General features: G+C 31.8%; 1 long non-coding RNA gene and 1 pseudogene across 1 annotated transcript; one reads left to right on the plus strand and one right to left on the minus strand.

The window, feature by feature from the left end:
• Positions 1–1,701: 1,701 nt before the first annotated feature.
• LOC131660973 (putative transcription elongation factor SPT5 homolog 1) lies at positions 1,702–6,904 on the minus strand (annotated as a pseudogene).
• Positions 6,905–12,894: 5,990 nt separating this feature from the next.
• On the plus strand, positions 12,895–14,652 carry LOC131655392 (uncharacterized). Its single transcript, XR_009299749.1, has 4 exons — positions 12,895–13,454; positions 13,563–13,609; positions 13,714–13,846; positions 14,304–14,652. It is a non-coding gene; the product is annotated as an uncharacterized LOC131655392 (long non-coding RNA).
• The last annotated feature ends 280 nt before the right edge of the window (positions 14,653–14,932 follow it).

The raw sequence follows: 14,932 nt of genomic DNA on the forward strand, positions 1-14,932 counted from the left end.
CTTTGGGATTAGGATTTCAATGTTCAAAAGTTTGCCCACTAAGGACTTAAGAGCAAATACCCTTAAGAACCGGTAATTGATAAGTTGAACTTTGTTAATGAAATAAGGGTTCAGAATTGTTACATGTTAATGCACACACCTACCCTGGCATGTTACTCATATTTGGCCAATTAAACCTTTTTAAGTTTATTTGCAATTTAATTTGTAATCACAAAAACCAAAACCCCAAGGTTTTTTGTTTAATTGAAGTGCGACTAACTCTATAATCATCGATATTCGGGGAATTTTCCCTTTATTACTACAGAGGCAAAATAGTACACTTGCTATTTTACCGATCAGGTGTCAATTTATGGGGCCAATTAATTTGAGCCCCAGCCCCATAATAATGGGGCCTAAAAAAAATTCAAAAATAATAGGCCCTTAAACACATAGGGCCCAAACTTAAAAGGCCCCAAAATTTAAAAGAGGGCCATTAGGCCCCAAATCAAATAAAATTAAAATTTTAATTTAAAAAATAAAATAATAAAAAATTCAAAAAATAATAACTTTTAAACAAAATAAATATATTAAAAATTATAAATAAATAAAAAGTTTTTAAAATTTTTTTTTTAAAAAAAATTAAAAAATTGCACTAAAGAAATTCTAAAACTAAAAAAACAACTATTTAAAAAAAACTAATAGATTATCCTAAAGTGGCCGTTGTCGCAACTTGTAAAACAAATTTGTATTGTGTATGATAAAAATCAAATTTTGTTAAAGATCATAAAATAATAATTATTTTTAGTACAAATATGCAGTTATTTAATTTGCATATCTGTGTAGGACATAAATTCACAAATTGGCTTAAATTGAATTCAAAATATATTCATAAAATTTTGAAATTTCTAAAACTGCATTTAATTTAAAAAAAATTCAAAAAATTACAACACTTGTTTAAAAAATTCGATAGTTAAATCCGGTATGTTAAATTTATTTTTTTAAAAACCGGCCAAAATTCTTTTCAAACTTTGTAAAATACACTATCAAATTTTTCATTTGTAGTATCAGATTTTTCGTGAGTATGCAATATAAATTGAGGGGTGGCACCACAAATTCTCATCAAAAAATTACTTAAGTTAAAATATATATACCTTTTTTGTTTTGATAGGTGTTTATTTTAAAACTATTTAGATAGATGGACTAAACTAATCAATACTTTTAAATTAAAGAACGAAATTTATATTTTGTAAATTTAAAGAATTAAATCGACTGATTTTTTACAACTTCAGAAGGCTGAATTGCATATTTTGTAAAATAAATGCAACCATACTATCAAACTGAACAAATGAGAATAAATAAAGAACACATAGCAAAATAAATGCAAGATTACAAGAGTAATAATCTATATTGAAACTAGAAATGAAATTTTTGAAACAAAATAAGGCCCCTCAATAGGGCCCAAAAATAACACATTAATTAAGGGGCCTAAAATTTTGGGGCCTAAAAAATTTCTCATTAACAAAGGGCTTAATAAAGTAGGGCTTTAGTGGGGCTAAAAAATTGGGGCTTTGAAAAATTGGACTTATTTGACAGCTCTACTGTTGACTGGCTCCCCAAGAGCCTGGATTTCCATCTTCCCAGTTATCCCTGAATTTATTTTACCATCAGAATTCATAAATCACATACACTATACTAGTAATATGATGACGGTGCACACTGTAAACTGAGCCCGTTAGGTAGCACGTATTAAGCTCAAAAGGAAGGATGATGTTAGAACAAACCTAGCAGGACTCATTGGTGCATAAGGATTCCAAGCACGATCACGCATAGGTGTCCTCATTCCTTCATGAATTGGAGTTGCTGTAAATAGAAGTACATTTAACAAATATTAGCAGTTTATAGGACACTCAAATGTTTTAGCATTAAAAAAATAAATAAAGCAGAGTCGTAAAAATGTATATAAACTATACCTCCGGGATCTCTCATTGGAGTCATATATGGACGCAAAGGAGTTCGAGGTGGATGCATTGGAGTTTCACTTCCCATCCCATATCGAGATGTTTCACTGGCAGAACACACGATTCATGATTTATCTTCTAATACATACAAGAAATCACAAATTTTATGTAGATATAATAACTTACCGTTGTGGGGTAACAGCCACATTGTCAGTTATATGATTGCGATCAACTGCAAATAACCAAGTCAGAGACCGCGTAAAATACAAAGATGCAGCAGCTCAGGTGTTTGCCAAATTACAAGACTAACCTGTTACAACCTTCATCTGGGACTCCAATTCAACACGAACAGATGTGCCTTTAACTTCTATAACACGCCCACGATAACCTTTATACGGACCCTGGCGTACTTTAACAGTTGCACCAGTCAAACCATCATGCCCCCTTCCACCCCTATACCTCCCTCCAGCTTTACCACATACATATAAAGCAACATCAAACAACTTTCTTACGAAAGCATATTACAATAACAGATTGATCCAATGTTAAGCACACAAGAAAAGATTTAAACATACAATCAGACGGATGCCCTCCTCGAGAAAAACTCTTTGGGGACTGTGGAACACGAGGTGGATTTTTAAGACTGGAGATTCTTCCATAATCATCACCCTGAAGTGGAAGCAAAAAAAGCAAGCAAAACATCACATTGATTATAAATGCAAACAAAATTGAAAAAAGCTTAAGAATCAAAAAAGGAAAAATGGATACATTTCTGTCACCATTGGAGCGGAAACCTCCCACAACTACACATGAGTGGGCCTTAACACATATAAAGCCTGCATTTTCAAGATGATGGCGATCAAAGATGAACAAGATTCTTCTGTATATATGGTCCACAGGACCTTGTTTGCCCTAACAAAAAGGAAGTGTTAAATCTGAAAAATAACAACTTCCATGAAAGAAAAGAAAGCTAGCCAGCAGTCAGAAACTCACTCTGCAGGGACCATCAACTATCTTCACAACATCTTTTGATGATATTGTGTTCTTATGCTTATCCTGCACACTTATTTTCTTCTCTATCTTACACTTGATCTCTCTTAATTTAACAAGCGCAACTTCAGGTCGGTCAGGAACCCCCTTAAGAACCTAACAAAGGCAAAGAAACAATAATATAATGCCAAAAAGTCTTAACGTTAAGTTAGATAGTCTTGAACATCTGATTCATTGAGATACTAACCTGAAAGGCCTCGCTCTCTACACGGATTATAACACCAAAACTCAAATTACTGCACCAGGTTAAGTCAGAAGTAAGAAAAGTTTGAACCAGAACGCAAGGGTAAAAGGTACTTTGGCTTTATCTCAGGCATAAGAAAAATGCTTACTCTAGCAATACAAGATCATGAAGTTCATAATCCCCAATTCTAGTCACACCGGTGGTTACTTCTGAACTCTCTACAACATCATCTGCAAACACACAGGTCTAAAGATAGAATATTTGTTGTCATTTCTGCACTAAACGTAAGTAGAAACCCAGAAGTATTTCAGTAAACCAACCAAAGGACTATAAAACTCACATGCTCCTTTGTGTTATCAGATATTAAGATTAGAACATGCTGCTCCACCTTTACAACCATGCCAGTCACACCCTCTTGAGCCCCAGAAACAACTTTAACATGGTTTCCAGGTTCAAAATATTTAACAAGTTCCTTTTCATTTACTGCAAGAGTTTTCTAAGAAAATGGAAAAAGCGAAATAAAACCAGATAATTAGATCATCATTAAAGCAATTTATCACTAATCATCAACAGGCAAAACTGGCAGACTATACAGTGAAAAAAACCAGTCAAATATCAATTCATACTTACAGGAAGACACTTTATTTCTGGCCTTATATGAATATTATCATTGTCCACTTTCTCCACCCATCCCTTCAAATTCTTCAAATCACCCTTGACGATAATAACAGTGTCACCCTTCATGAAATGCCCTTTCTTTCTGTTTGCAAAACTGGCTACAACTCCATTCTCGCCTGGTTTACGAAACTTTTCGAGCTCGTCAAACGTCGGTTTGATGTTCTGGGCACTAATGGATTTAATAGATACAGTTTTGTATAAGAACCCATCTTTGAACTTCATTTTATCAATGATGTCAAACCATTCTCCACAGGCATCACGCTTATGCTCCACACGGATATGCAGTTCCCTGATATAAAGCTTAAGCTCTTTAAGATCAGGAACTGAAAAGGTTCATAGAGAGTAGAAACATATTAATAGCTATGAGAATCAGCATTACCTAGCTTCATCAACATTCATAAAACGAGGAGGGGGGAGAAATGCCTTCTTTTTCACAACCTCTCTACCTTCCTGCGTGATAAATAAATTTTGCACAAAAAATAGGGAATGGAGTTATTTCATTCTTGAAAAAAGTTAAAACATTCAACAAATATAAAACATGAACTCTACAAGACAAAAAATCATTTCATACCAATTTGTTTGCGAGAGCCTGAAAGTCTATTCTCGGAATTAGTTTCACAGTAACCCTCTGCCGTACATTATCAACATCCACTACCTTTTGAAGAGATATAAAATAGGTGAGAAATTAAAAAACACGTGAAAGATAGAATCATAAATTTTTCAAAATATGGTGCATACTTTGGCGAGGTCCCCCTTGTATGCAACTATCTTCATTCTAACCCATGCATCTCTAGCAAGATCAATGGCTCTGCTTTCAGCTGACAGCACATCAGTCATTTCTCTTATGGGGACGAGAGTTATTTTTTGTCCAAATATACTTCGAAGACCTTTGCAAGCCTAAAAACACACGTAAAAAAAGTTGACAATTTTATACATGAATTATGTGTGATGAACAATGGATATTTCACACAATACCATACCTCTCTAACATGAGCTTCTTTATTTGCCTCCACATATATATAGTTTTTGAGATGATCAAGAGCAATAGCTGATCTAATTTGCAATTCAGATCCCTTGTCTATGTACTTTTGCATGAGGCAAGCAGCTGTTTCACGCTCTCGGCCAATCTGAGGAACATAAATCAAAGGATGAGACAATTTCTATGTCCTTGGCAGTAGTCCGAAGAAATAAAACAACAAAAAAATAAATGAGGAACGTACCGCACATTTGACCATCCACAGCTTTGGGTCTCTCACAGACGGCAAAAGTGCTTGTTGTTCTACATCTGTAATTTCTTCATCATAATCTATGAACCGCTGCTTTCCGAATCTCTCCAGTATGCTCCTTTCCAGTGCTTCAAGATCTTCATTATCTTCTTGGTGGGGTGGCAGTCTGTGCCGTGGCCTCCCTGCACTATCATCTTCCTCTGGCAGATCATTTTCAGGAACAAAGAAACCTGCATGATTTAAACAGTTATCAGCCTATCTACATAGTTATATGATATAGCATAGGGCCTGAGCTTAACAATGTCTTAAAAATGTCCAACATTGAGCAAAATTCAATCCTTTCCCAGCATTCAGTAACATACAAAAGTATGAACCCGGCATTGTAAAAATATGTACTTGTATATCAAACAAGTTAATGGACTTAGAGCGCTTGAAGCAATCTATATATATTATGAACTAGTGTATCACAAAATGTACAACTAAAGTTACTAGGTATAACTTGAGTTCATAAACGTAAGATAGTATATTTCAAAGCACGAGTATTGTATAGCCGGATAACAAAAACTCTAATGTGGCAATGAACAATCAGAAGACAGTGGCAATGAACAATCAGAAGACAGTGTCTATGAAAACTACAAGTGTAATAGATATATCCCTTGATCGATCATAGTTTTGAGTCATATACACGATCAGGTCCTATGAAAATGTTTTAAAGTCACATTCACTAAATTGATTTTCTGATTGCAACACAAATGCTTGCTTCGATAATCCTATTTTTTTATCTTATAGTAGCCTTATCTAAACTGCAATAAATATAATTGCAACAAAACACCAATAATTAACAATGATGACTTCCAATCTCATGAGAAGTCATATCACAAATCACCCTCGAATCTCGTGCATCCTAGTTTCAACCCTAATTCAATACCATTACCTAAGCATACCGATGATCTAATGTCGTTGATGAAAGAAAATAATAAAAAGCTATGAACACCGATAATTCAATACCAATACCATTCACTTGATTGATTTCTTGATTGCAACACAAATGCTTGCTTCGATAACCCTTTTTTTCTATCTAAACTGCATTCAATTAATTGCAACAAAACAGCAATAATAACAAGCGTGCCTACTTAGTAACAATGATGACTTCCAATCTCATTAGAACCCTAATTTCAACCCTAATTCAATACCATTACCTATGTGAAATTGAAGAAAATAAACAAAGAAATAAAAACTATGAAGTAAGAACATACCGTCTTCGCCTTCATCGTCCTCCTCCTCTTCATCATCTGTATCAACTTCAGCCTCTTCATCAAAGAAATTAGAAGCCGAAACTTTGTACTGGCGCTTGCGGCTGTTTTTTCCTCCGCCGTAATCATAATCCTCATCATCCTCTTCTTCCTCGTCTTCTTCATCTACCTCGTCGGCATGATCTTCTATAAAACTCGGCCGTCTCCGCTTCTTTCCACGGCCACTGTCCTCTTCATCGTAATCGACGATATTCTGGTTGTCGTAATCGTCGTCTTCTTCGTCGTAACGGTTCATTCTTCTGTGACTCATTGCAAACCCTAATTTTGTGATGCGCGAGTGATTGTGTGAGCAAAAAGTACTGAACTCGAGTGCTTTTATAGAGTAACAACATCAAGGGAATGGGCTTGGGTTGATTTAAGCGCCAAAGGAATCGTGATGCGTTTCCGATTGTATTTTCCATTGTTGATTGAAGAGAAGAAAAAACCCTAATCGTTGAGATTGGGGCGATTTGGGTTCTAGGTTGAACACCTTCACTCACCATGCCCTAGAATTTTCAACAATGAAAAACCCTTTCGTTTCTCATACACTATTTAAATAATTTATCAGCCTCTGTTTTTTCTTATAAAAAATAGTAATAATTTTTATAAATTAAATTCAACAAATAAATAAATTTTAAAATTTCAATAATGTATTGTATTTAATACTAATTTATATAAAAATAATAAGTAAAATTGTTTGAAATGTGAGAATTTGTATAAATTTAAGTTTTAAATTTTATAAATATTTTAAAATGATTAATATATTTTACTCAATCATAATATATTTTAAATTTCAATAATGTAATCAACGCCTTTTATTTCCTATTGTAGTAACATATTATGTATTTAGAAATTTAAGTTAAAAGCCAAAAAACAATTATTTAGAAGAAAAAAAAAGTTGATAATTGTATGAAAAAAATCAAGGATAGTTCAAAAAGTCTTAATTTTAAGTTAGAAAGTCTTAAACTTCTGATTCATTGAGATACTAACCTAAAATGTCTCGCTCTCTACACGAATTATAATACCAAAACTCAAATTACTACACCTGATTAAGTCAAAAGTAAGAAAGGTTTGAACCACAATACAAGGGTAAAAGGTACTTTGAATTTATCTTAGGCATAAGAAAAATGCTTATTCTAGTAATACAAGATCATGAAATTCATAATCCCCAATTCTAATCACATCGGTGGTTACTTCTGAATAGGGTCGGCCCAAACAAATTAGGGGCCCGTTCTATTTTTATTTATAATAAATCACTGATAAAATAAAATGCAATTTACTCTCTAATTTGTTAGTCAAGAGGTATTAATATTAAACTGTTTAAATAAATCTTGTCAAAATTATTATAACATTCTAATGTCTTTACAGATTAGTCTAAATTAACAAATTTTTATTAATATTTATTTAACAAATTTATAGCTTTAATAGTTAGTTTAAATAAATTAAAAGATATGAAAGAAAAAAATTCAATCAACTGTTATATATATTATTATTGAAACTAATTATATATGGGAAGGGATTATTTGACACCGGTGTCAAAGTATTAATTTTGACACCAAATCCTACCCCTTTATTTTTAACAATTAAATGGTAAAGATAAATTCCATTAAAAAATTCATGTATTAGTTTTAAGTGAATGTATCTTAACCATTGAATTGTTAACAATAAAGGGGTAAGATTTGGTGTCAAAATTAATACTTTGACACTGGTGTCAAATGATCCTCTTCCATTATATATATATATATATATATATATATATATATATATATATATATATATATATATATATATATATATATATATATATATATATATATATATATATGAAATTTGCAACACATTACACTAGTGAAATGTTGTTCATTGTTTTACAATATTAAATATAAAACAAGATATATACTATAAGTTGTAGATACTATAAAGTTATATAAAATTGCTGATAAATTAGTTAGTATAGCTTAAAAGCAAAAAGTTACTTTTTTTGGTGGGTGTCATGGTAAAAGTAATAAGTATATTTCACCAAAATACAATACTAATAGATCATCCCAATTCCTATACTATATTACGATAGTTTAATTTTGAGGCCCCTCGATATTTGGGGCCCTGTGTTATGCCACTGGTTGCACATATACAGGGCTGGGCCTGCTTCTGAACTCTCTACAACATCATCTGCAATTACACGGATCTAAAGAGAGAATATTTGTTGTCATTTCTACACTAAACGTAAGTAGAAATTCAAAAGTATTTTAGTAAGTCAAACAAAGGACTATAAAACTCACATGCTCCTTTGTGTTATCAGATATTAAGATCAGAACTTGTTGCTCCACCTTTACAACCATGTCAGTCACACCCTATTGAGCCCCCAGGAACAACTTTAACATGGTTTCTTGGTTCAAAATATTTAACAAGTTCCTTTTCATTACTGCAAGAGTTTTCTAAGAAAATGGAAAAAGAGAGAAAAAAAATCAGATAATTAGATTATCATTAAAGCAATTTATCACTAATCTTCCACAGACAAAACTGGCAGACTATACAGTAAAAAAACCAGTCAAATATCAATTCATACTTGCAGGAAGACCCTTTTATTTCTGGCCTTATAAAATGACCACTTACAGATTGTATTTTAGTTATCCTTAAATCTTTTTATATAAAATTAATTTAGATTTTTTTTTTGGAAGTAATAAATATTTGAGTGAATCTTATCTCATCCACCACTTCAAAAATATTTGTAAAATTTATTTTACTTTACATGATTGTTTGCAAGGTAAATATATAATTCGACTAAAAGAGATAAATTCTCATGTAGATCATACCTACTAAAAAAATCTTCTCTCAATTTTTCTGAAGTAATTTTTGAAAAAGATTGAAGTTAAGGGTGACATTAGTTATATCATACTTGTTAATGTTGATTATTGTGATTTTACCAGTCCACTTCAACATGTATTCGTGATCATATGCCTTAAATAACATCTTATTTTTTTAGGACTTGAAAATTAGATAGTGTAAGTATTTTTCTCAGCAGGGATCTTATCAAATGCATCTTTTAATCTAGTTGGTAAAATCAGTTGAATATTAGCCCTCTACAATGTGAAGAAAGGGACTTATTGAATAATAGAACGCAAAGTGAATTAATGTTTTAAACAAATTAATAGATTAAGAATAAGGAAATGACATATTGGAGCATAAAGGATGCTCCTTATATATTCATCTATAATGATCATCTTCAAATGTTATTTCTTGTCCTTTAAAATACTTAACTTATCTTTCACTTTGGTAGTCAGTTTTCCACAAATATCAACTATCTACCTAAGCTTGGAGGATACTACTAATATCCCTAATATACCCTTGCTAACAAATTAATTTACACTAACAAATGCCCCTAATGATAATTGACTAAATCAATAAATCTAAACCAAACAGATTTTCCCTTTTGTACACTTGGCTTACAATTTTTTCAAATTTGCCTTGAAACATAGCTTTAACCGGTAAAGCAATAGATTATGCATTAACCTTTTTCATTCCTTTAACTTTTCACCTCTATCCCCTCTCATTTGACAAATTTGTTTCTCTCTCCAATAACATATTTTTATCTCTCTCGTCTCTTTCTTTCCAAATCCTAGAACCGTCGCCGCCAAAGAAAAAATCCACCACCAGTTGACATGTCGCAGTAGCGGCTTCATACAACAACAATAAGGTAACACCATTACTTTTTGTTATTAAAACTCGAAAGTCTTACTTGATTTACTGTTGTTTTTCGTGTTTCATCTTCAACTGCAACTTCATGTGAAACATATTCCCTCCCGTCTCTTTTTTCTGTTTTGATGGTTGCCTATTTGTGTTCATGTTTCTGACTTCTCATGTTTAACTTCTCGTGCTTTTATTTTTAGTTTTATTTTTCTGTCAATATTTGTTGCTTTGGAAGAACAAATATAGTGTATTAATATCGAGGCAGCCTCAAATGGTTTTCCCTGTTTAGGTATTTCCTCTATGAGGTTTTTGACGTAAATATTTTGTAAATAATGCTTTTGATTTCACTTTGGCAGTGTGTTATGTCTTTTATAGAATACACGACCACAATAACACCGAGAAAGGTCAGGTTATGCGTTAACGTTTTGTTAATTAGAAATGAACTGAAATCATGATTCTAACACGATTCTTGCACTTCAGGTGAGTATTAGTGGATATGCATTATCAGGTGGTAGCAAAGGCATTGAGAGAGTGTACGTGTCTCTTGATGGAGGGACATTTTGGATGGAAGCTTCAAGGTTTCAAAAAAGTGACATTCCTTACATAGCAGACGATGATGGCAACTGTGACAAATGAGATTGGGTGCTATTTGAGGTAATAGTTGAAATTCAACAAACACTGAGATTATCGCAAAAGCGGCATGTGACATTTCTTCTGCTAAGATTCATCTAAGAGTAAGAAACAATCTCCTATAATGTCTATTAAATTCCTTGGACTGATTTTGCAAAGTTACATTCAAAAGATAGGTACCAAATTGGTTCATTCACATTCTGAATTTCCTTTTGAAAAATTTAATTAATCTCCTCTTTTATATAGATGGAAAAAGGAAGATAATAATGAAGTACAAATGCCCTTATTTCATTTGTATAACAACAAATATTTGGTACATTTTGTTCTATTACTGTTTCTACGCCTTCCATGTGTTGACTACGATTGTCTTAGAAGAAACTTTTCACAGTAAGAACAAAATTTGGTACAATAGTGGAATTAATCGCCTTCTTGAATCTTGATATGTTTGATAATAATTTGGTATTATGTATTTTGAGAGTTTGCGAAAAGAGAGTTTCGTTGTATCTTGAATCTTGATATGTTTGATAATTAATTGTCTTCTTGTATCTTGATATGTTTGATAATAATTTTGTATTTTGTATCTTGATATGTTCTTTCTTTTCAATTCAACTTCGATGGTTCTTAAAACTTCCACATATAATTTTAATCTTTGATATCACATACTACTTAAAAAGGTTTAACTCAAATTGTCATGTTCCTGGTTCCGTAAGGTTATAAGACAATTTTAAATTATAAATTAGACATACCATTATCTATAAATAGTGATCTAATAGTGTATGTATGATTGATCACATAATTATACCGGTTTTCCTACTTACGCTTCAAATGTAGAACTCTGATTACATTCCTACCGTGCATGAATTGAATTATGGCTTAAATCAGGAGGTAGTTTCTAAATCATTACTATAGCCAAAAAATTATTGTTGAGATGATTACTCTTGATGATAACATTTCTATAAATCAGGAGGTAGTCTTCTAATAGTTTTTTGGGTCATGCTAACATGTGCCCTAAGGGCACATGTTAAGGATACTATAATTAGAAAAAGACAAATGTAATTAAATGTAAAAAAGTCATATTTAAAATTTCGAGCAATTGAATGCACATATTTCAATAAAATATTTCTATAAATAGCTTATTAAATTGTGTCCTTGGGCACATGTTAGCTTTTCCCTAGTTTTTTTCATTAATATCCATGAATTCAATTTTTTTTTTGTCATTATGCAAGAATGAAATAAAAAAGAAACATTAAATTTGTGTTGGTCAGTGGATTATGCAACATCCATTTTCTACAGCAAATCCTCCTTAAATTTTGTGAAAAATTAATGGAACATCATAAACCACAAAAAAAGTCAAAACATGTCCATTTTTAAATGATGTGTTGTTTCAAAATTAGGATGAATCATCATATAAGAATCGTTGCAGAACTTTTAAGATTAAAAAAAAACATATATTATATGTCTTCAAAAAATAAATACTTAATTTTCAATATAAATATATATGAAAATTTGATCAATACTATTGAGATTTAAAATAAAATGAATAATTCTTGAATAAAAAAAGTAAGAAAAATATAATTTAACATAAAAATTATGGTTACATATCTCAAACATCTATAATATAAGAAAATTTACTGTTCTGGATTTCACCAAAATACCCTCTAATTATCTTAGTCTAAATTAATATTCTAGGGGCAAAAAATATCTTTTCTTGACCATATAATATTTTCAGTGGGGCCAACATTAACATAAACCACATTGTATCCAAACTGCTACACCTTTATCTTTTCTTCCCCAATATTTCTTGAAACCCTAATTTGTTCTGCAAAAAGCATGCTCTTCTTCGGCAGACATGAACGACTTCACACGCTACCCTTTGTCTTTCCTTCCTTCACACACAATCATACCATATCTCTCCGCACGTTTTATACTTCCCCATCTCTCTCCACAACTGCTTGTCTTTTCCAACCAACAACAAATACCTCTTCCAATAATCTCCAGCTCTGAAGTTCACTATGGCAAGATCTTTTGAGAAATTGAAGGACATCAATGAAAGTAAGGAGCTCTAGAAAATTGTCGTCATAATCCATCACAAATGGATAGTTTTATCAAAGACCATAGAGCACTTCGAATTGATTTTGGTTGATAAAGAGGTTTGTTTGTTGTTTTTTCGGTTTTCCCTTTAATTTTAGGGTTTCGTTTCATATGCTGCTGTTTGTGTTTGATTCCAATTTTTATATTTAGTGTTTAGTTTTACTTCTACTTCCTCTGTTATAATTTTGAATGCCTGTTCTTCGATGGCTGTTTTTCTGTTTTCACTTTCATTTGACGGTTTCGTTTCGTATTCTGGTGTTGGTGTTTGATTAGCATTTTTTAGGCTTCATTCGTTTATTTTCGTTTGATATTACATGGTTTCCATAAATGTTAATTTGTTACTAACTTTTCTGCTTATCGACGAAGTGCATTAATCTGTTTGCTTACCTTCTAAGCCTACTGTAAGTTTCCTAGATCTCTGTGATTGAAGCTTGTGCTATTTTGTGTTATTCTTTACATAACTATTTCTGCTACAGGCTAGAAGATTCAATACTTTTGTCGGTGAATCTATTTTATAAACAAAATTCTATCGACTATCACTATAGTGTGAGTGTGATTTATCCATGGTGAGATGGGGCTATATAGAAAGTGACATTTGACAATCAATGTTGGTGCATAGGCAAGATGTGGAACAACTATAGACATGGTGTTGCAGTTGTTAGATACATCACACTCAAACGTAAGAACTACCAAATTTTTGTTCATGTCAAGTGTACTGAATTATTCTACATAATTTTCTTACATTGTCATTTTGTTTTTTTAGTAATTGAATGCTTTTTGTTTTCAGGATTTAAAACACTTTTTAAAAAAGTATAACATACTTTAGATGCTAAGGTAAAGACACTAATCATGTAAAGTTCATCGAAATTTAAGATTTTCACTTTTATGAAACTATCACCCACATCAACTGTCTCTTTTATTTACCTTGATCCTTGTAGGAATCAGGAAAATGGAGTTATGTCCAGGCTGGTTGTAGCTGTCTGTGACTACCTCTATTGTGTTTTTCTGAGCTACCTCAAGACAATCCATGAAGGGTTACAAGAAATTGTTGGATTATTCCCTTGCAATTAGGTGACATTTTCTAATTATTTACGTCATTGATCTATCAATATTAGCGTCCTTTGTGAGTTTTGTTACTATTTGAGCTGCTAGCTTGCTTAACATTATGGTTTCTGTATCATTTGGGACTATTTGGGATGTTAGCCTTAAGTCATTGGTTTGTTATGAGAGAGTGAAGAATATGTGTAGATGATGGAAATTAAGATGAGAAGTGGATGGATAAATCATTAACACTGTAAGGTGGATAATGTTTACTTCACCTCAAAAACGTATATGCAATTTAGATTTATATTTACGTAAAAGTTTGGACAGCCTCATCCTGGTAGTCTCACATAAGTTAAATATGTGATGATCATAAAGTTGTTGTTCTTCTGTTTTCTATTGTTGGATTGCCACTCTTTTCTTCTTCTGTTGAATATATGATTATACTCAAATAATGGCTCTTAATATTGTAGGTCACTTTTTGCAGGTACTTTATTAGAGATTATTCAGACTCTTCTAGGACTAGAACAAATGCAAATGGATGAAATCAGGATTTTAGGTTGCAACACTCTCACAATTGTATTAAAACTGATTGTCTCAAACTATATTGGAAAAAGAAGGAACTAGAATTTGAATAACTATCAAAGTTGAAAAATATATGAAGGTGAAAGTTAAGGGAAAAGAAGGGAGAGCTTCAAAAAACAGTGTCCCTACTTAAAAGCTCTTGCTTTCTGTAAAAATGAGAGGTATAATGGCACAGAGGAATACATTTGGTGGTGATAGTCTTTCGGATCTAACATGGCTTCATGTGAATAAATTTTCACTTTCATTGCAACTTGAGGTATTCTCTCATGGAAAAATAGTATACTATTTTTTTCTTTGTTTTAGATGACATGTTATGTCATTCAAATGGTTTCTATTTTATTGGTTTAAACTATCTATTATTCATGAGATTTCTTTCTTTTTAATTTATATCACTTATGTTGGTAGCTTTAATCAAATAAAGACCATAGCTACCATAAATTAATGATATACTTTCTTTCTAATGTAACTTCCTGGAAGTGGTTTAGTTGGAATATCATACTTTCTTTCTTTTTATTTTTTTTTAAATAGGCA

The sequence above is a fragment of the Vicia villosa genome, linkage group LG3 (assembly GCF_029867415.1).
Source record: "Vicia villosa cultivar HV-30 ecotype Madison, WI linkage group LG3, Vvil1.0, whole genome shotgun sequence".
In the NCBI taxonomy this organism is placed as follows: domain Eukaryota; kingdom Viridiplantae; phylum Streptophyta; class Magnoliopsida; order Fabales; family Fabaceae; genus Vicia; species Vicia villosa.